A 21,501-nucleotide genomic window follows, 5' to 3' on the forward strand; every position below is an offset into this window, starting at 1 on the left:
CTGTGGTGGATAAAGGGCTCAATTAATCCTCTTGGCTGTCCAATAAAGAAAACAGTGTTTCATGCTTGTGTGACATCACAAATATTTGTCAGGTCCACCTGGAGGTCATCAGTATGCACTTGTGCCCTTCAGCCTCTCTTTTCCATCTAGGATTTAACTAGTGCTTTGCTCTGTCTTATCAATGTTCATTTTCATTGTGGCTGGAACCTGCTTCCCTTCACCTGAACAGCTATGGGCTTGACAAACGCCAACAGAAGAAAAATGAGGCAACATGTTTAAACAAACATTTACTATCTTGGAAAGGCTGGGATAAAAGACTTTTCTTGCACAACACAGATTCAGTCAAAATATTAAGATGTTTTCTCTGCACATTAGATTATGCCAACACACATATTGTAAATATAGGTCACCCACAGTTATTTGATATTTACTTGGAGAGGTGATGGCTCTCCTCATGTATGAGGTAGTGACCTCAGGTCAGGAGACACTATGAATGTAAAGGGCAGTATCTCTGTAGTAAATAATATTCCTTCTACAAGAAATTGTTTATTCAGAGTAACAGGAATATTTCTGAATTGCTACCCTGACTTCACGTTCTGTGTCATCTGGTTGTTGACCAACAATGATATGCCTTTACCAGTAAGAAGAAATATAAATCTTTATTACCCATACAGATACACCTGCATGTCATGAGAATCCTCTGTAGTTCTTGTCACTTGTAGAGTAAGTATATCTTACACAAGAATTGTATATTTTTATCCATTTTCCTCCTGTTTTTCTGGTACAGGAAGTAGCAAATTTAAGTAATGGATTTGTTTTCTGGTACACCTATCCCTCCTTTATCTAGTCACTCACGTGGCCAGTGATTTCAGGTGCCTTTTGTGTCTCTACACATTTTTATTACAAGGTGCGGACTTCTATTTCTGAGTTTAAAACAGAAAGGGGAAAAAAATTAAAGAGATGCTTCTATGTCACACATTAATTAAAACTCTCAAATAGAATTGTTTAAATCTAATTTTCACCTTTCTGTATGAATTCCCCATTGTTATCAGCTCCTTAACAGACCTGGAGGTTTCTTGAAACTCCAGTCAAAAGATTAGTTTGATTTTGTAGAGAAGTCTAACTTTTACCAACAGCAATAATAACAATAATTTAAAAGAAAGAAGAAAAGGGAATTTATGGTCTCCATAACTAACAAAAAACCTCAGAAACTAAATGAACAAATGGAATGAAGAGAAAAAATATTAAAAATTCTTCTGCTTCTTTTTCGCTTGCAAGTCTATAAGCAAAAGGAATATTTTATTTTATCTCTTTTTGATATTGATGCACACTTTTTGAATATTCCAGATTGCCAGAATTGCATCCTGCCTTTCCTGAAAGTTCATACAATTATCAATTCTAAAAGCTGAAGTGCATTTTCTAGGCAACACACAGTTTCAGCTGGCTAGAAAAAGGGAGAAGTTGATCCTGTATCCAGTGCTGTATTGGGATATCTTATCACTGGGCAACAGGAATAAAAGCCAGATTGAAGTTGCCATTGAACTGTTACTTTCAACAGTACATCTAGATAAGGCTTACAGGGCATTTTCTTTCACTTTCTTGTAAAAGGAGTAATTTACAAGTCTTAACATGCACCTGGTGATTATACATGCTGGTTCACACAGTTTAATATATATCAAAATCAATGGGCATTGGAACAAATAGCTTGTAAAACCTGGCATAAACTTAATGACTCGAGTGGTTTAAAAACGGGAGAAATTTATTAAACCTTCAGAACAGTTAAGTTCAGCTCCTTATTCATTAAGCATCAGCTCTGATCACAGTAAAGTGGGCCAAGAAGTTACTGTTTTGTTTGGCAAAGGTTGGTTCCCAGCTGCTGGCACCCAGTGAGCTCTGAAGCTCTCCCATCTGGTATGTGCAGGATATCGGGGCGCTCCCTCCCGTGGCAGCACCCCCTTATCCAGCAGGAGCTGCATCCTCTGCCCCTCCTGCACATACAGCTGTGGCACTGACTCTCACAGCTGGACCTGGCTGCAGTTCCTACATTTGGGTACCAGCACCTTTCAAAAGCTGAGCAGTTCAGAGTGCCAGTGGAACAGTAGCTAAGCACATACACAGGCACTCCAGTATCAGTGACCTGCTTTAGAGCACCTGCAGTGCCCGCGGAATTCAGCAAGAATAATCTTAAGAGGCTACTAATTCTTGTGAAAAAGCAAAACTCTATTCTTTTAGGCCTCTAAGACACAGTCCAAGTCTAACAAATACCTTGCAGCTCTCACTTAGGGGTCAGAAGGTTCAAATATTACTGAGGTAATGCCCTTACTACTGCATAGCCACCCAGGCATCCTTATTATTTATTCATCACTGCCTTAAACTTGTATTTCCCTAAAGTAGACTGGGGTGTCTTAGTTCTTGCTATACCTTTATAGTCCTTTGTGATTTAATTTTGTTTGTTCATACAAAACATTAGGCTGGTGTTATTTATTTGAAATTTTATTTCATTTTATTTCTTTGTAGTTTGGTTACAGTTTTCTTCATGATTTCCCTAGTTACATACACATTTCCTTCTTTGCACTTCCTCACAGATTTGATTCCTCCTCATACGGACAGCAGTGTTTGCCCTTTTTTCATAAATGAAATACTGGATCCATAATTCCTTAATGTCACTGGCTTGAACTACTGGTAAAGTCATTTTAATATTGCCACCCAGAAGGACTGCTTAAGTGAACTGCCTGTGTGTTGGCATTTGACCACCACAATACATTATTTAGGAAAGCAGTTCACTTGAATGTCAAGGGAGACCTACTTTTCCTTTTCCTTTTCTCTTTAAATGAATTGCTTGCAGCAAGAACTTGATGACTTTTTAATGAGATATTTTGTTGTTGTTGTCATTGTTTAGGTAACTAATGCCACAGTGGGGTGAAAGAAAGAGCCCAAATTTTGGCTGCTTTCAATTTTTTTTTTTTCACTTAACAAACATCAAAACACTGTACATTCACAGAATGAGAAAAAACAAATAATAAATACAAACACTGCAGATGATTAATGCTCTTCACTGAGAGCTAACAGTGACTTCTGCACAGGACAAACTAGAAAATACACTCTGTAACAGATACAAACCCAAACACTGAGTGCAGGGGGAGAATGAAAGGGGGAAAGAATGTCATATGGAACTGAGATTCAGAGCTCTCTGAGCCAGAGCTGACAAAACTACACCCCTTGGACCAAGTGCTCGTCAAGGAAAAAATTCCTGTTGGCATCAGCATTTTCAACTGTCAAAAGGTTGAAAGTTCATAATAATTTTTTTTAGGGTCCTTTTAGCTCCCAGATGCTTGAGGCTGTCACAGTGCTCAGTTATGACGTGCCCAGGGAGACAGAAAGAGCCAGAGAAGTTCGTCACAGCAGAGTGGTGACAAACAGTGCCTGACTGTGCCATTACAAGCCGTGCTGCACAGGATGCTCGGAAAACCACTGGGTTTAAAATGCTGCTGAATGCTACTGTGACCCTTGCAAAACAGGCCTGAAATTTGCCATTGATCAAAGATGGCATTTTAGGAACAATGAGCTCTTTCAGCCTGGAAGAGAATTAGCAGAGAAACAACAGCCATGGATATCGTTCTACTCTTCCATCCCTTGGTGGACTATGCAAATGGTGGCAAAGGAATATGCAGTGGTTTTTCCTGTCCCAAATCCCCTCCACCACTTCCCTTCCCCTTCTCTTGTCTTACCTGATACTGACACTGCTGTTCCTGGGTAAAACACTACCCTGCAGCATTTTCTTGAACCAGAGCAGCAAGAGATAATGACACTTTATAAAGCGCTGGCAAAGTGCAACCCTGTGTGTGATCTCAGGACCTGCAGGGTTTTCAGGGGCTGTTACAAGATCAGGGCAGGAAATAGCTTCTGAAGAACGGTTCAGGTTTGTATTTTTAAAATAAATTTCAAAATAAATAGGATTTACAATGTTTTTCACAGCCCCCTTATCCTGATCTATGAACAGGGGGCTAGGGTGGAGTAGTCTATCACCAGTATGAGCAGTTTTCCCCCAGGTGGTTATGGGCACTCACCTTGGAGTAGTCTATCACCAGTATGAGCAGTTTTCCCCCAGGTGGTTATGGGACTCACCTTGGTGTCCTATGAAATCTGTGAAGCACCAAGCAAAGACTGTCCACAGAGAATTTCAGCTGATCCAGAAGCTGTTTATCAACTTTATACATTCTCTTGGATTTTCATACAGGAATGAAGGATGTCTCAAATATGAAGGTCTGCAAAAGAGTTATAACGTTATTGCACTGAATTATCCCTAAAACGAATAAATATTTAAATGTGACCAACCATATTGCAGCCACATATATTAGATGTTTGTTGTCCAGTGCTGACCTTGTTTTCACACCATTTTTCTTATTTTATTGTCCTTTGTAGACTGTTTGGTGATATTATTTTCACTTTACTTCATATGGTTCTTTTTTTGCTGCTCACAAATTGCAGGAGGCTAATGGGACAATTCTTCAGGAATTACACTGAAATGAGTTCAACAATGCCCTGGTTATATTTCATATTTCAGTACATGCAAGTAGTGCATGGCATCTTTTCTCTTGAATTTTCAATATATTAAACTTTAGTAAAGATATTATTCAATCTTAGTAAGTCTACTGACACCAATGAATTATTTTTAAATTTTTCAGTTTATAGTCCAGATGTGGCATCCATGTGTTATCCAGTCAGGCCAGATAAGATGAAAGCACAGAGAGGTTAGGGCGCTGACAACTCACTGCTCAAGCCATTCCTCCTGTATTTTTAATTCTGTGACTGTCTAGTGACGAAGCTGTTAAGTAGAAACAATGAGCCAAGACTTGCACTTCTTGCTGAGTGCCCCGAAATGCAGTGAATGCCCGTCCCACTGGCATTTTCCTACAGCTGGAACTTGCAGTGTGCAGCACCCATCACTGTTTTTCTGAGGTGACAGAAGCAAATTTTGCAACTGTACTTTGCTTAAAAATCAGATTTAAATTTTTTTTAAATTCCTGTACCTAAAGAATAAAGCCTTTTGGGCTTATATGTTTTAGTTCTTGTAAGACCCTGGGCAAATTGTTGGGGCCTAGCAGCCAAGAACACACAAAACAATGTTTCTTATGAGTATGCAAGACATATTCAACCCAGATGCAATCATTCCTTCAAAAATAAGAGGGGGTTGGATATCCAAATTTCCTTTACAGTTTAGTAGTCTTCCACAAAATGTATCTTTTCTGCTCAGAAAAGCTGTCTCACTATGTATCCTGTGGAAAGAGCTATTTAAAGAAAGCAGTATCTTTTATTAAGAGACAAAATCTTGAAAACATTGGTCACATTGAGGACAGGTCTGAATTATTTTTCTTAAAATATTTGGTTCCATTCCTTGCCTTCAGCAATTATCTATCACAGAGCAAGAAGTGGAGGGTGGAATCAAATGGGCAGAGGAAATACCTGAGTAGGAATGAATTTCTGCCAGTGTTGTATAAAATCTGTTGATTTATAATGTCAACTGTTTGTGACAAGAACAGAACCCCCCCTTGTATAATCTCTCTTAAACACTGGATAAACTGTTTGGAGGCATCTATAAATAAAGGTATAATCACTTAGTGGAGCCACACTGGCCTGACCAAAGTATTTCTATTTGCAGACAGTTATGTGGATTTTCCCAAGTAACTTACTGGGGATTCTGGAGTGAGGAGTTGTCTCCTCAGGGAGGAAAAACATCTCAGTGACCACAGTTAATGTTTTCTGTCATCTTCTGGTTTCACACTTCTTGGAGTTGGATCTGTTGAGGAATACTTGTGCCTTTGACTTGAGAATGTGTAGATGCTATTACAAGATGCAAAGGTCAAAATGCCTAGTAGGCTCACACTTTTGGATGCAGTCTCCTAACTCAATTAGATACTTATTTAATATTTAGGATAAATTATTTAAAATTTCTTTCAGTCTGCACGATGGCATTTTGATGTCTTAGTCAATGAAATGATTTAAAAATACTATTATTTCTTTCAAATTATTTATTTTCCATTTCCATTGTTAAGCATGTTTCATGAGCTACTTGGGATGTTTCTCTGTCATGCACAAACGTCCAGGAAGTTGTGTAAATACTGTATATTTAGGTGTCTAGATACCAACTAACAAACTGAGGAAGCAGAAATAAGTCTTGCCCTGCCCTTATGTCATCTAGGCAGCTGAACTGCCTACTTCAAAAACTCTTGAGTTGACAAGTCTGTAGAGAGCTTTTAAATTTACAGCTTCTACATATGAAACATTTAAGTGTGGAGCTTTAATTTTTCAAGCTGTCATTTATTATGTCATATTACTTAATTACTGTGAATAGTGCATATGAACATATTTATTTCATAATTTGAGAGAATGGATGGGTTGGTGTACTGGATAAGGCATTACATGTGGATCAAGAAACCTGGGCTCTGTAGGTCTCTTTGTGTCTTAGCCCTTCCTTTTTTGGGGACACTGGAATGGGGAATGGTTGAAATTCATAGAATCACAGAGTGGTTTGCTTCAGAAAGGATCTTTAAAAGATACTCAACCTCCCTGCAATGAGCAGAGGCATCTTCAAACAGACCAGGTTGCTCAGAGTCCCATCTAACGTGGCCTTGAACACTTTCAGGGATGGGGTAACCACAACTTCTCTGGAAAACCTTTTCCAGGACCTCATAATAAAAAAAAAAACCAAACAACTTTATTATTATATCTATTCTGAATCTACCCTATTTTATTTTAAATTGCATGCCTTTCTCTTGAAATTGAGTGAGATTTCTAGGATGTAAATTCCCTGCTGAGCAGACTCTAATTTATTGCATAAGGTAGTGAATGCAAAGAAGCACCCAACTCAGAGTGCCTATTTATATTTGATGTAAACAGGGCGAAGAAACCACAGCACTAAAATAACCATATAAAATGTGAAATGCCAATGCAGACACAGGTAATTCCTAAGTGTTTCTCCCTACCTTGATTGTACATGCTTTTCCCTACTTAATCGTGTTTGCTGTTGAAAAAATAACATTGAAAGAGGGAAAATATCCACTTTCTCCAGTGAGTTGTAAATTCTTCCTCAATTCTTCTTCCTGTCATTACCCACATTTACTGTCCTGTAGCTTGTTCTTCAATGCTCTTGCTCTGCCATTGAGTTATATTATTTCAGACCAATTACTCATAAACAATATGGTTTTCCTGTTAGAAGACTATCTTGCTAGATAAGCAGTCTGCAGATTCCCGTTTTGTTGGGTGTTGGTTGGTGTGTGTGTGTGTGTGTGTGTTCTATATGAAGAAACAAACTATGTCATGGGTTGGGTTTCTTTTGCAGGGCAAACTTTTAAGCCTCCTCAATATCTTCTGACCTGTCGGAGAAGAAAACCTCTTCAGCTGGGACAGATTTGCACTGATTAGGTTTGTCATGTTATTTTCAGCTGAAGTTTGACTGTGTAGGAGTTAAATAAAAACCAGGGAAAGTCTCAGATGTGAATTCATAGTCTATTCCCTTGAATGCAGCTGTTAAAAATCCCCATGGATACTGTTAGCCTTGCTTCTAGCACAGTACTTACACTGCCATTCTCTGTGTGTGCTTAGCAAGAGTGAGTTGAGCTATATAATAGCTGTATAATAGCTATATAAAGATGCCTGAGATTCAAAAAGGTCCCTGGGTTATTTCATGCTATGAAGCATTCACTTTTTGAATCAGATTTGTCAGTACCAGTGGTACAGACAATCAGCGTATGCATCAGCAGCACTGCAGAGCCACATTTCCTTTAGACCACAGTACTTTTCTGAGAGATCAAACTCTGATGGATACACTGAGCAGGGTCAAACCCCTCTCTCTGAGTTAGTGGAAACAGCAGGGAGCACGAAATAATGAGCCAGTACTAAATGCCCTGAAAATTAATCACTTCATGAGCTTCAACGTAGTAAGTCAGTGTCCACGGAGAGTGAACGGAGCAACAGATGGACCTTAGAGACCTTGGTGTTTCTGACAGCAAATGCAGCTGTTGCCAAAGCCTGACAGAATTACAGACTTTGAGGTACAACTGGTGTTTCCTTCCAGAAGACTTGGCTTGTTAGATCTGCATTCTAGGTCACAGAAGAAAGGGAAAATGCTCTAAAAGTTGCAGTCCAAAAGAGGGCTTGTATGTTTTTGACTACAGCAGATTCAGTTTCTAGTCAGTTTGTTGCTTGATTAAACTATATAAACATTATACAAGGCAAAAAAACTAAGACATTATAAAGGTGAGTTACTTAAGAAGCAAGCCAGGTGTCTCCAGTTTTAAAGCTGGAAGGTTCAGAATTCACAGAAAAGCTTGTTGCTCTTCCTCCTCTCCCTCTCAAAAATGTTAGCTCTCTGAAAGCAGAACTTTTGGGTGGTGTAATGCAATGTCTTAGCGATTCATTTGGGACATCTGGAAATTAATCCAATATTGATTAAACTAAGAGTCTCTTCCTGCTGCTGCAGTCCCCTCAAATCTTTCAGCTGTCAATATTTTTCTTCAATACAAGGCCTGTGTCTTTGGCCAGTGTGAATAGTGCAAAGAAACTTTATCTGTGCTGAGCCCCAGTTTGAGGCTGATCCAGCTTCCAATTGCTCTGCCATAAATCAGTATCTGTTAGTAGGACTTATCACACTGGATCCAAACTGGTGAAGCATAAGAAAGTCAGGGGCTGTATGTCCTATTTCTGGTGGGCATTTGTCCTGCTATTTCTGGACCCCTCATTGGTCATGCTCGACAACGTCTTAAGCTTGTGAATGTGATGGTCCAATTTACTGTCATTTAAAATTTTCTCTACTAGACTAGAGAAGGAAGGGGGCTCAGTAGTTTCTGGGCTTTTTTTTTTCTCTGTTTCTGTTTTTGGTATAGCTTTCACAGGTCCAGCTCTCTTGAAAGTAAAGGACTGTTGACTAGACTTTGCTTTATTGGGTTGGGTTAGTGCTTTAGATCTGCAGCTTTTCTTTTTAGAAAATTAATCCTTCTGAAATGCTCTGTGATTTTTCTGGAAGGCCTTTGCAGTAAAAGAAGCTGGTCATGGAGAACTGTTTGGCATAGTATTTTTCTGTCTTGTTTTTGCTGTTTTTGGTTTTTTTTCCAGAAAAAAAAAAAAAAGCCCTATGTGGCTAGAGAAGCTGAAATATTTGCTGCAGAATGAATAATGTCAGGTGCTGTCCTAGCTGTTTCAGGTAAGCTCTGAAGCTGGGATCTTGACAGAAGGCACTTGTAAACACTGGACAGTTTTGAGAACATGACCCTAGGGTGCCTGCTTTTGCCATTGTCCATCATTAAAAGGTAAATGAGGGGAGAAAAGCAAGTAGAGTCTGACCTCACAAGAATGTTAGTGTGTCTTCCACACCACAGATATCAGATGCAGTAAGGACTGCAGAGGATTAGCACCAATTCTTGTTAAGCAGCTTCATGTACAAGTAATACTAAATAAAAAGGGCAAGTACATGCAATGAGGAGATGCTGAAGAAGATAAAGCTGTGAATCTCCTGGAAATTTAAGCTAACTTTATTTAGCTAATTTATAAAGTCTGGCCTAACCTAAGCTTTTAGACACATAATTAAGTGAATGTACGAGGATATTTCCTCTACTGAAAAGAGATTAGAATATCCCTTCTGTTCAGTGCCATTCCCTGATGTTAATAGCCCAATATTTTTCACTTAAATTGAGGATTCAGGGATGTTATGGATCCACGTGCTGGGTCCCGTCAAACACTTCATTCTCTCATCTGTCATCCACAGACTTCAGAGCCACACACTCTGTTTATGACACCTTTTTTTCCCTTAATTTTCTCTGTTAGAGAAGGTTACTCAGGTGTCCAGTTTGCCACGTGTTGTGACCTACAGACACAAGTCATTGTCAGTATTGGCTGCCACAGGACAAGGACTAAAAGAGATGGAGGAAATTGCTTTCCACTGCTGAAAAAGGAATGCTACCAGAATTCAGTAAAATTAATAAAGAATGTAAAGGAGCAGTGAAATTTTAGTTATTCAAACCAGTCAGAAAATCCATGTGTTAAGGTGGCTGGTGAACTTTTAAAAATATGGAACTAGTTAATATATTATAATGTTTTTTCCTATTCTGCCAGCCATTTTATGCTCTTTTACAAGCTTGGTGGTACCAACGCTGATGATGAGAGTCTGCAGGGATTATATCTGTTTGTCATTCTGATAGAAAGTTTTTTGGGTAATGATAGCCATTAAAACAAGACATTTGTATAATTTTTTTTATCTTGTGAAGGTTATAAAAATCCCTCGTCATAAAATGAGGAACATTCAACATTTCTGACTCCTGAATGACCCAGGAGCAATGGAAAAGAAAGGATGTTTCAGTAGTATTGCATGCTATGTCTGGCCCTGAAAACTGCAGCTCCTTTCCAAAATTGTTTTTAAAGTGGCATTATTGAATGCTGTGTTGCCACGAATTGTCAATTGAACTGTCAGTCCATGGCTGTGAAATACCATGGTTAGCAGACTCTGTTATCTTAGAAATGCAAAATGCTTAAATCCTGTTTGGAGCATCATCACTTAAGCACCATTCCAGAAACAGTAGTGGCATTTCCCTTCAGCGCAGGCAGGGCAGGAGAGGCTCACCCTCTTTTCCCTGAGGATTTCAAGATTCCACCTGCATCTCCTAAAGGGAAGGGGAAGGTCCATGGGGATTGCTTCCACTGTCTTTTGCCATTGGTTTCACTGGTATAGGCTGTCAGCTGAAATACATGCTCACAAAACAGGTCATGATTTTTTGATGATCTGTATATTACAAAATTAATCCCAAGCTACTTTTTTTTTGTTTTTGTCTTTTCTGGTGGTTTTTTTTTTTTTTTTTTTGCCTGGTGAACAAACACACATGGTTACATTTCTTGCTTTCAGTGTGAATCACTCTCCTTTTGTGTTTTAGTCCCAACAGGTTTTTTTTGACAGCATCAGGTGATAAGAAGCAGAGATGTAGAAAGACTCAGACAATGTTTATTCCCCAATGCACTGCTACTTAGTTTGTTTTTAATGATAAATGTTAGGTACCTGCCCTTTTAAGAAAACTATGTGAAAAATGATAATTCTCCATATCAGTAGGGGAAATACTTTGCATATTTTAGGAATGTGGTTCTTCAGTTTTTCAAAAATTAAAAGCTTGACCTTTAATAATGGCATCTTTTATTTAAATCCCCCAATTTGCCTTGAATTTATTCTAGTAACAATGCACTCAGCATTGAGATATTCTGTGTTAAATGAACATGGAAAACTCTCATTTGAGCAGAAATATTGTAAAGCAAATAATGTTAAGGACCATTTGCTATGTAAAAAAAAGTTATTAGTAAGCACTCTGTAGCAGCTTATCTTGTTTCCCCCCTTTTCATGCTTCCATCTGAATTCCTTCCACTGAACTCTGGCTGAAGCTGAAAAACTTGTATGGCACAAACAATCTCACTTAAATTATGCCTTGTAACTACCTCAGCCTAGTGTATCTCAAATCTCCCCTAAAATAGCTCCCAGGAGTTTCAAAAGTTAGTATGATTGAAAGAATGTTATTACATCTTGCTCTTCAAGGAGGGCAATGTCAAGTACATGTTGACTGTGTTCCTTCTGAGTCATTCCCCCTAAATACTCCAGGGATGCTGGTCCCTGACCATTCTCTTGCCTTCTCTTGTACTACTCAATGATCTCAGAGCTTTTTCAGCGACAAATTCCTGTATGGAATTTGGCCTGTCCATTAATATCAAGCCTGTCTTCATAGAACTGCTAGTCCATTGTGTTTAAGAGGGAGCAAGTAAGCCAGATACTGCCTGGGTGTCTATTTTTGTGCCTATTTTTCATTTAAATTTCAATTTCTTACATGAGATGAAGGGTAATTGTGCACTTTATATGTTTCTTCATTAATACATGGTGTAATAGTAGTAATTATGGAAAAAAAAAGGATAAAAATTATTCCAGATGAACTTTAGACCAAAGCTGAAATTACATTTTGCTATTGGTCCTCATAACCTTGTAGCTGGAATCTTATATTTGTCTTTTGAAAGTGAGATAGTAAGGAGGTGGTGCAGTGATCTGCAAAAAGAGTGAATATCACTCTTTTTGTATATAGTTTCTGAAACTGCAAGTGACTGCAAATACTCATGTTTTTGTACCTCTATTGAGTCAATTGCAGGATAAAAATCCGAAAGTAAAGGGGGAGTGAGAAACACAAACTGAGAGAGAACATGTGGTTTTCACAAGTGCAGAGTCACTGACAATGTCAACCATTCTTGAGAAATAAAAAGCTTTTATGAAAACATCAATTTGTTTATTTAGGAAAACAAACAGGTGCTTAGGAGCAGAAGCTTGGCCATCAATTTTTGAAAAGTGTCCCCCATGGTCCATGCAGCTCTGTTCAGAGAACTATTGCCTTCAGCCTGCACTTCAGAGTATGGACAGCTCTACTCTGCTGCACACAGCAGAAGCTCAGTTGCAGTGGCACTCTGCCATTTCCCTCTGTGATATTTCCTTAAGCAACCCAGAATTCACAGGTAGTCTGAGTCTCAATAGGATGAGTCTGACATATATTTTTGTGGATAATGCTAACTTTTGTATTCTCAGGGGTTAGAGGGAAAAACAGTGGGCTTATGATTCAGGGTTCAAAACACTGGAGAATTTGCCTCTCTCTCTTGCTTAGAGGTATCCTGCATTTTTGGAAGAAAGTGGTTGCTGATCTGAGCTGAACACCCAGATTTTTTGCAAAGCATAACTGCAGCATCTTACCCCAAAGCAGTGCACAGAATAAAAAGTGCTGGTATGCTGCATGTCCTACACTGCTTCACCTCAAATTTTGTATGTTTCTCAAGCTGGCAAAGAGGTGGAACATTATTTTTAGTAGGCCACATCTCCTTTTACTATATTGGCTCTTTGGATTTTTATCCCATTATTTGTGACAATTAAGAGCTCAGACATCTCATTGAACAAGACTTTAAGTGTCTTACAATTCAGTTTTAATATCATGTTAACAGCCTTGATAAATGTTCTAAACTGGGTTATTGCTTCCTTCATGACACTCATAGCCAAGTTACCTTGTCCTGCAAAACAGTTGCTGAGATCAGTAGTGGCCACAATCCTGTAGCAGAAAATTAACCTGGATAGGCTTATGGGATATTGCTGCTTTTTGCAAAGTCACACCTATGTCCATTCCATTTCTTATGGGGCTGAGGAAACAACAACCCCCAGGACTATCAGGTTTACATGAGTAGCATTTTCAGTCTGTGAGTAGAGGAAAGGTCTTAGGTCTAATGTTCCCCTTCCCTTCTGCAGCAGAACTCCTATCAATAGCAATAGGCTTAGAAATCACTTAGAATATTTTTATCCAGCAAGGAATCTGGAAACTGTTTAGGGGCCCATTTGGAGATAGGCACCTGCCAAGTTAAGAGTGGAGCACTTGCCTTCTGGAAATGAGTTTGAAAAGGTCACAGAAAAGCTCCATTCTTCCTCCCCACTCCCATTTATTTTTAAGTATATTTGTTCCTGCTGTGCATGAAGCCTCAAATCTATAAACAAGATTGAATGCTCTTAGACTCTCACTTTTCCTAACAGTAAGCTTTGGGTGAATGGAATTGACAGAGAGGTTTATTTAGAATAGCTCAGTATGAGATTCAGTTCTCAGATTAATGATTTAATTTCACTGAGGGACGTGGAAGATCTTTTAAAATGTGCATTTAGGCTCACAGGTAGCAGTAGGTCAAAGTGTATTCAGGGCAGTTTCTAAACAATCCCTCCATGGTTTAAATTAAGCAACTTTACTGTGAATAGGAGGTACTGTTACAAACCCTCATATTAAGGTAAGAAGCCTTCAGATCTGCTCCCTAGGGAAAAAATTAACTTCAGAAAACCTGAAGAATCACAAAAGGACATCAGAGTGGGAGCACTGGGTGGAGGCAGTGTCAAAGAGAAAGAAAAGTAAGAAGGAGCATTGTACTTTGATTAAACTTTTCTTCCCCTGCAGTGTGGAGGGCATATTGTGAAAAGAACATCTCTGTAGGTGGTTTTTTTCTTGTCCTGCAAGCTCTCACAGCCTGTGTTTAAAAATACCAGCTTTTACTTTAGGCAAAAGAAGAAGCATTTATGCTATTAAAAAGATGAGTAAAAATTGTTGCTAGCGGAACAGATCTGAGCCATATCACAGCAATGCAGCATCTGGTTAAAGTATTATAGTTAATGTGCTGGCTGTGTTAGTGGAGCTGCCTTCTGCACTGAAATGCTTGAGCACTTGCTTTAAATCTCAGAGATCCCAGGGTGGTTTGAGCAGCAACATCTTCCATAATTAATTGGATGTGTAATGTAGCCCATTTTGGAGGTCTGTGATTACTTGCCTGTATGTTCTTGAACATATTACAATACCAATAACTACTAATTTTAATTAAAACTTTGAAATGTCTGTTGGTTGAAATATTCATTAATATCACTTGATTATGTTGTTTTGTAATCTTCTGCACTCTCTTCATTACTGATTATCAAGACTATGCAAAAGTATGGCACTTCAAAGAACATACTCCTCCCCTGTAAGGGCAACAGTCTGCAGAGATGTATTTTAATTTTGTTTTTGTTAAGAGAGGAAATAATCTCCTCCTTCTCACAATACTAAGAGTCTCTGTAACACACAGACAAACACACCATCTGCCATGGCCTCAGTCCTACAGTTCAAATGATCTTCAAAATGCTCACTGAAATATAAGGCTCGTGCAGTGGTTTGCTCATTTATTCTTTATCTCTAGATTTTTCAAAATTTAGATCTACCTGATAGAGATGGGACTGAAATGCTCATACAACCCAAGCACTAATGCAAATTTGTGTAATCTGAAACTCCACTTTCTCACTCTTAAACAAAGAGTCTTTGACTTCAAGCCAGTACTTGGGCATCCACTTCTTTTTCCTGTAGTGGCCCAAAGTCTCATTTTCTAAAAACTTTCTGGGTCCTTCCCTTGGGTTTCTTTTTTCCTTGAAGAAACCTTCTCTCAAACTTTTAGTTTGAGACAAGGAAGCTTCAGTCAGTTCTGGCATCAGAAATTATTTAGAAATCATCAGAAATTATCTAGTACACTAAACACTCATTCAACTAGAGTAATGAGAAGTTTTTAAAGCAGCTTTTAGCCTATGACTACCCACAATACAGCACCCTGTGGGCATTATCTAACAGATCCTGGGCACCTAGAAAGTCACACAAAAGTAAAACTCCAACATAAATGGTGTGAGAAAAATGTTTTGAATAACTGCTGCCAATAAATAGCTCCTCTGGAAGGAAGAATGACCTCAAAGATAGAAATAAACTGTGCTGATGCTCTCACACCACAGAAGGTAAGAATCAGTTTGTCAGCACTACAGAAAATTCTGTAGCAGCTGATATTTTTATGTGCCAAATAAAAATAACTGCCATGGTTTCTTTGTCTCATCAGTAATTTTATTGCTTTAATTGTGATCATCTTGATAGCAGTTATTTCCTTAGTGACCTGTGCAGCAAAATATTAGAAAGATGTTTTTTCAGACTATTAAAGAGATAATTTAATAAGAATTGTCCACTGCCATAACTTCAATACATAATATTGATAGACTCAGTAACAGATCTTAAGAGATGGTCCTGGGCACATCACGGTGCCCTCAGACTACTCTGAAGGGAGTTCCTTGCAATGGAAGGATATGCTCAGCCTGATGATAGGCCTCATTTTTGGGCAATCACCCTCACTTTTTGGCAATTTGGGATGAGCTGTAAGAGGTATTGACTATCCCAGACAGCCAGGAAGTTTCCTGACTTGCCACAGTGCTCAAGGGTTCATGATGTGAGCAGCAGCTCACTGAGAGCCTGGGACAGTGGGGACACTGGTGCCCCTCTGGAGGTGGTGCAGGGTCTGTCAGAGCCCTGCTTGAAACTGGAACAAAAGCAGGGCTGTGGATCTGAAGGCAATAGCCTGTAACAATCCCACTTAGCCTTAAAATTGTCCAAAGCAAACACATTCACTGCAACACTATATTTCTGAGTACAGCTCAGAAATTTTCCCATAATGTGTTGTTTGCTTTAATTTCCAGCTGTTGCATCTTGTGTCATTGCCAGGTAGACAGGAAAACCAGATATTGTCAAATGCCTCTTAGGCACTTAGATCTTCCAGATTGCCAAGTAATTTCCATGGAGATGAATCCCAGGTTGTGAGATTTGGGTACTTAGACAGAGTTTGAATGCTCTGATATATCTTGCCAGGCCTCCAGCTGCTCATTCAGAAAAGCACTGCTCTCCTGTAACTACTGGGTCACTTCTGCCATCTCCTTCCAGGCATCTTGCATGGCAACCTGGCCAGTAGCACTTGCTTAGGACAGGTGCCACTGCATGGCTGAGATACTCCTCTCCACCCCACCCTGTTGGGCCTCTTCCAGATTCACCAAGTCAAAATAAGGTACTCACAATAATTTCTCAATTTTCAACACCAGCTGAGGAATGAGAGGAATTATAATTTATAATTATAATTATAATTTATTTAATAATGAATATTACTGAAAATGGAAATAGACTGTTAAGAGGGGATTAAAAGCTACGGGCAAAAAGGTTAAAATACTTGCAGTTGGTATGGTGACTGCTAAAAGAAAATCAGATACCAACTGTATTCTGTGTGTATCAAAAAAAGTATTTGAAAGGCCAAAAACTCCCCAAATACAGGAGTATTGAACAGCAGAGGTGGCTGGAAAATAGCAGGAATTAGACCAGATTAAAAGCAAAAACAAAAAAAGCAAAAGTGGAATAAGGAAGAAAATTTTGAATGAGCTGCCCAGGGTAAAATATACAGGTTTTTTTTTTTCGCCTCTTCAAATGGATCAAAATTAAACTTATCAGAGCACTTGCAGGACAGACAGATCCTCAGGGCATAAATAGTTAGCCTATAGCAGAAAAGCCAAATTAGTGTTTTGCCTTTATGTTTTCTACAAGAATACATTGGGAATTTCTTGCAAAGAAAGAGTAGGAGAAACCTTCTCAAAATGAAGTGTCAGGTTGAATTTCTCAAACTGAAAAGGTTTTAGACAAATTGGTAAAATGATCAGGAATAAATAAAAAACCCCAGATGATATTCTTTCAAGCATTTGAACAGAAATTTGAAATTAAATAGAGAATCAATCACAATAGTAGACAACAGTAGTATATTTGACTAAATAATTTCCTACCTTAAAGAGCTATAAAGTAGCAAATGACAAAGGCAATGAAGAGGACTACAGACTAGACTTTGATATAAAAGCCATAATAAAGAGCTGACTTGAGTAAATAGAATTCAAGAATGCAGCCTTTCTTGTATAGATACAAGAATATGACACATGGCAAAGAATTAGCAAAGTCTCAGAGAGGGAAGAAATGTCTCACAAATAACCCAGAACTCTTTGAAGGAGTCAGTGATATATGAATATAATTACCAAGCTGGTCTGCTTGGATTTCCAAATAGTCTTTGACATGATCCTTCATCAAAAAGGTTTAAGAAAACTAAGCTGTCTTGAGATTAAAGATAATTTTCTCTTCTGGCTTAATAAAAGCAAAATTGATAGAAAACGCAGAGATCCAAAAATGTGGTTATATGATTACGTCAAGGGAAACAAAAGGTACAGATAAGGAGGAGAATTACAATGGATGCTGCATTTCAGGAAGTTTAGCTGTTCCATATATTCATAAGTGACCTAGAAAAGAAAGTAAATACAGAGTGACAAAATTTGCTGCTGATGAGATATTACTTAAGGCATTCAACTCTCAAATTGACTGCAAAGAATTACAGGAGGATTTCATGATACTGAATGACTGGACAGTAAAACAGCAGATGAAATTCAAGGTCAATATATGCAAAGAGATGCACATGGAGAAACACATCCTTAATTGTACATACAGAATGATGGTTTCTAAATTAGCTATTGCCTCTCAGGAGAGAGATATTGAAATTACTGTAGCTGGTGCTATTAAAACATCAGTTAAATTCTCTACAATGGTCAAAGGAGCATAAAGTTTGATAAGAATGGTTAGAAAATGAAATGAGAACAAAATATAAAATATGATTACACCATTTGATAAATGCATGGTGTACCACATCTTAAGCACTGTGTATAGTTTGTGTTTATGTTTCTTGAAAAAGGGAAAGTGCAACTAAAAAGGTCAAGGGAATTTAATCACTGTGGTGAAATGGTTTATTTCCAGGAAAAACTTAAACATGTTGAGAAGGAGATGACTCAGGATGAGTAATGAAATATACATATATATATATATATATAAATGTTAAATAATAAATGTAATGGACAAGAAAGGAGCAAGTTTATTTCTTTGCCTTCATAGTGCAAACTGCATAGTTTGCCTTCATATGATGGACATGAATAAAAAATAGCAGCTAGAGACAGAAAATAAGCAAATGGAAGTACCTTTGTACGCTGTGTGTGATTAAATTGCAGCAATGCTTGCAGGGGAAGTTGTGATGATCATACGTAAAGTTGGGTTCAAAACCCGCTGAGAATGTGAGCTATTAAACACCAGGATGCATCTCATGAATTCCAAGTGCTTTTTGTTGGGGTGAGACAGAGGCAGAGAGACCACACAGTCCTTGCCTGGTCTTTTCTTACTTCCATAACCAGCCATCCTTGAAGGATAGTGAGGAAGGTGTAGTTCATTTCTTTTGTCCCCTAACTCTTATTATTTATCTTCTAACAGTACCAAGAAAATCCCCCCTTACTAAGCACTATGCATGTAAAGAGTGAGTGCCTCTCCTTGCCCCTAAGTGCTGACTTGAAGACCTTGTTAAAAAAAGGAAGTTTGTCTCAGCAAGATTCTACACCTTGTCCAAGGTCACACAGAGAGCCTGTTGAAGTGTGTAGCTGGAAAGATGGTCCTTGTCCTCCAAACGTGGTTAGGAAATATGTCACAGATTTTAGTCATGAGCATTTTTAATTATCTGGGCCTTGCTTGGATTCATTATTCTGAGTCATTTAGGACCGTGGTCTTATTAATTAAATGGCAGCTTTCTGCATTAAGTGATTTAATTATAGAATATTACCTCATTAAAGACAACAAAACTGACCAAAATAAAGAATTATTTAATAAACATAATTGAATCCTTAAGCTTTTAATCAAATTAAACATTGATTATTAATTAAGTGAAATGGAAAGCATTGTCACCTTAACTGGAATAAGTGTAGACAAATGAACTAAGGATTTTCATAGGCTGTCTGAAGGTGGGGGTCTTGGAAAACTTATAAGTGTACACTAGTGGGAATAGAGTTCTGATGCTGTTGAGGCAGCCACATGTCCAAAATGGACATGACAGGCATGGCAACCCTTTCCAGGTTCTCCTCTGTCCAACCTAGTCCCAAACTGAAAAGAAGAATCATAATTTCCAGTTGTTTAATCTGTGTAGTGTGTTTGATGGCATTTCAGCTCTTACAGAAATTATTTCATTAATATCAGCATTTTAATTTTAAACCATTCAGTAGGCAGGCTGTGCTGTTAAAAATGTATCTTCAGTCTCTTTTACATTCCTTTTTTCTTCTACTCAGCACAGCATGGTTGGGATTCTGTGATATCCCACAGTTTCTTCAATAAACAAACCGTGTGAATTTTTGACCTTTTCCTTTCTACAGTTTCTAAGGCTTTTCTAGGATAGTGTTATAGTCTTGAAATTTCCTGAAGATGTTTCTCATGATAGAACAACATAAAACTTTTTTCCTCACTTTATCTCCTTTCTAGTCCCTTTCCTTGAATATGCCATTGTCAAAATCAGTCTAACTTACTTTTTTTTTTCCTTCCTTCTTGCCTTTTTCCTTTTTCTGTAGCACACATACTGTGAGGTTCTTTCTCATCCCTGCTGTCTCCTATCATTTTTACCTTTGTCCTGATGCTATGGGAGCAGAGTGTTCAGTCATTCCATGCTGCCACAGTATTTCTTTCTCTCCTCTCAACTTGGTTGCCTTTGAGTGATGCTGGAACCGCTGCATGGTACCTTTGCCCCATGAACCTCAGTGACCCAAAACAGGCCAGGAGAACTTGACTAAAGGGAGCAAATAGCACAGTATGCCATTTTATTAAACAACTGATGTGTATAATATGACTGCACATACAGTTCCCCTGAAATTAATGATGCAGATCAACAGTATGTTGAAACACTCCCGAGGCAGGTTTTGAAGCCAAATGTTTCTCTTCCCCAAAAAAATCCCTACAGATGCCCTGCATGAAATTACAGTAATTCCAATCACAAACCATATATTACTTCCTTTGGTTCCTGAATATGGAGTGTTGCCCTTGGAGGGGTGGCAGGTTGCTGCCAAAGCTGCTCTTTCACTCCCTTCCTCAGCAGGACACATGACAGAAAATATAATGCAAGGCTTGTGGATTGAAATAAGGATAGGGAGAGATCAGTCACCAGTTACTGTAATGGACAGAACAGACTTGACTTGGGGAAATTAATTTAATTTACTGTCAATTCAATAAGAGTAGGATAATGAGAACTAAAACCAAATCCTGAAAACACCTTCTTTCACCTCTTCACTTCTTCCCAGACTTCACTTATGATTTTGTGTACCTCCTCCTCCCAGTGGCATTGGGGGATGGGGAATGGGGGCTGTGGTCAGTTCATTACCTGCTGTTTCTGCTGCTGCTTCCTCCTCAGGAGGACTCCTCACACTCTTCTCTTGCTTCAGTGTGGAGCCTCCTTGAGGAGAGGCTTCTTGACTGTGGGCTGAACACCAGATTGAGATCTAAGGAGTGAACTTTTCCTGTGGTCCATTCATGTTGTAAGGAGTCCCACTGTAAGAGATGTCTTTGTTGCACTGATTAATTCTCATAAAGAATGGACTCAAGTTTTGGTCCTGGTTCAGGATTCAACAGCAATGCCAAGCTCATCTATTTTCATGCTCAGAAAAGCACTACCTGATTTCAAATCAGTTATAACTTAGGGCTGAGTTTTGACTTGTACCTATGAAGTATTACAGTAACCAAGTTGAAAAGTCAGAAGTCAGCTACTAATATGATGATACAGGTGTAAAATATCCTCCTAGTTGGAGGATGACATTTTACCCATTTGTGATGGGTTATGGAAAATGAAAGAAGTGTATATTGAAACACACTAAGAAATGTAGGAGAGCAGCCAAAGAACTCAAAAAGATCACAAAAGAGCTGCCTGTAATCCAACCCATATTCACTCAATGGACAATAAGGGGTTGTGACATATCCCACGCTCCAGAGGTAAATGGTGCTCTCCAAAACAATTGTCTCACATTCTTTGTCATTCCTCAATTTTTTTGCTAATGTCACTTTTGAGCTTTGACTGCAAAAATCTGCAGGCTCACATTGTTTCTTATAAGCTCTGCTGTGATTAGCAGTTCTGCTAGCAGCCCATCAGCAGAATCAACAGGGTTTGCTGAGCTCCAAGGGCAACCTTCTTGGTCTGCCTTTGTTGACAAGGCGGCAGGTTTGAGGGAGTTAAGGCAAAAAAAACTCTGGACTCTTCTGGAATTAGTTCCAG

This window comes from Pyrgilauda ruficollis, unplaced genomic scaffold, assembly GCF_017590135.1.
Source record: "Pyrgilauda ruficollis isolate IOZ18807 unplaced genomic scaffold, ASM1759013v1 scaffold29, whole genome shotgun sequence".
In the NCBI taxonomy this organism is placed as follows: Eukaryota; Metazoa; Chordata; class Aves; order Passeriformes; family Passeridae; genus Pyrgilauda; species Pyrgilauda ruficollis.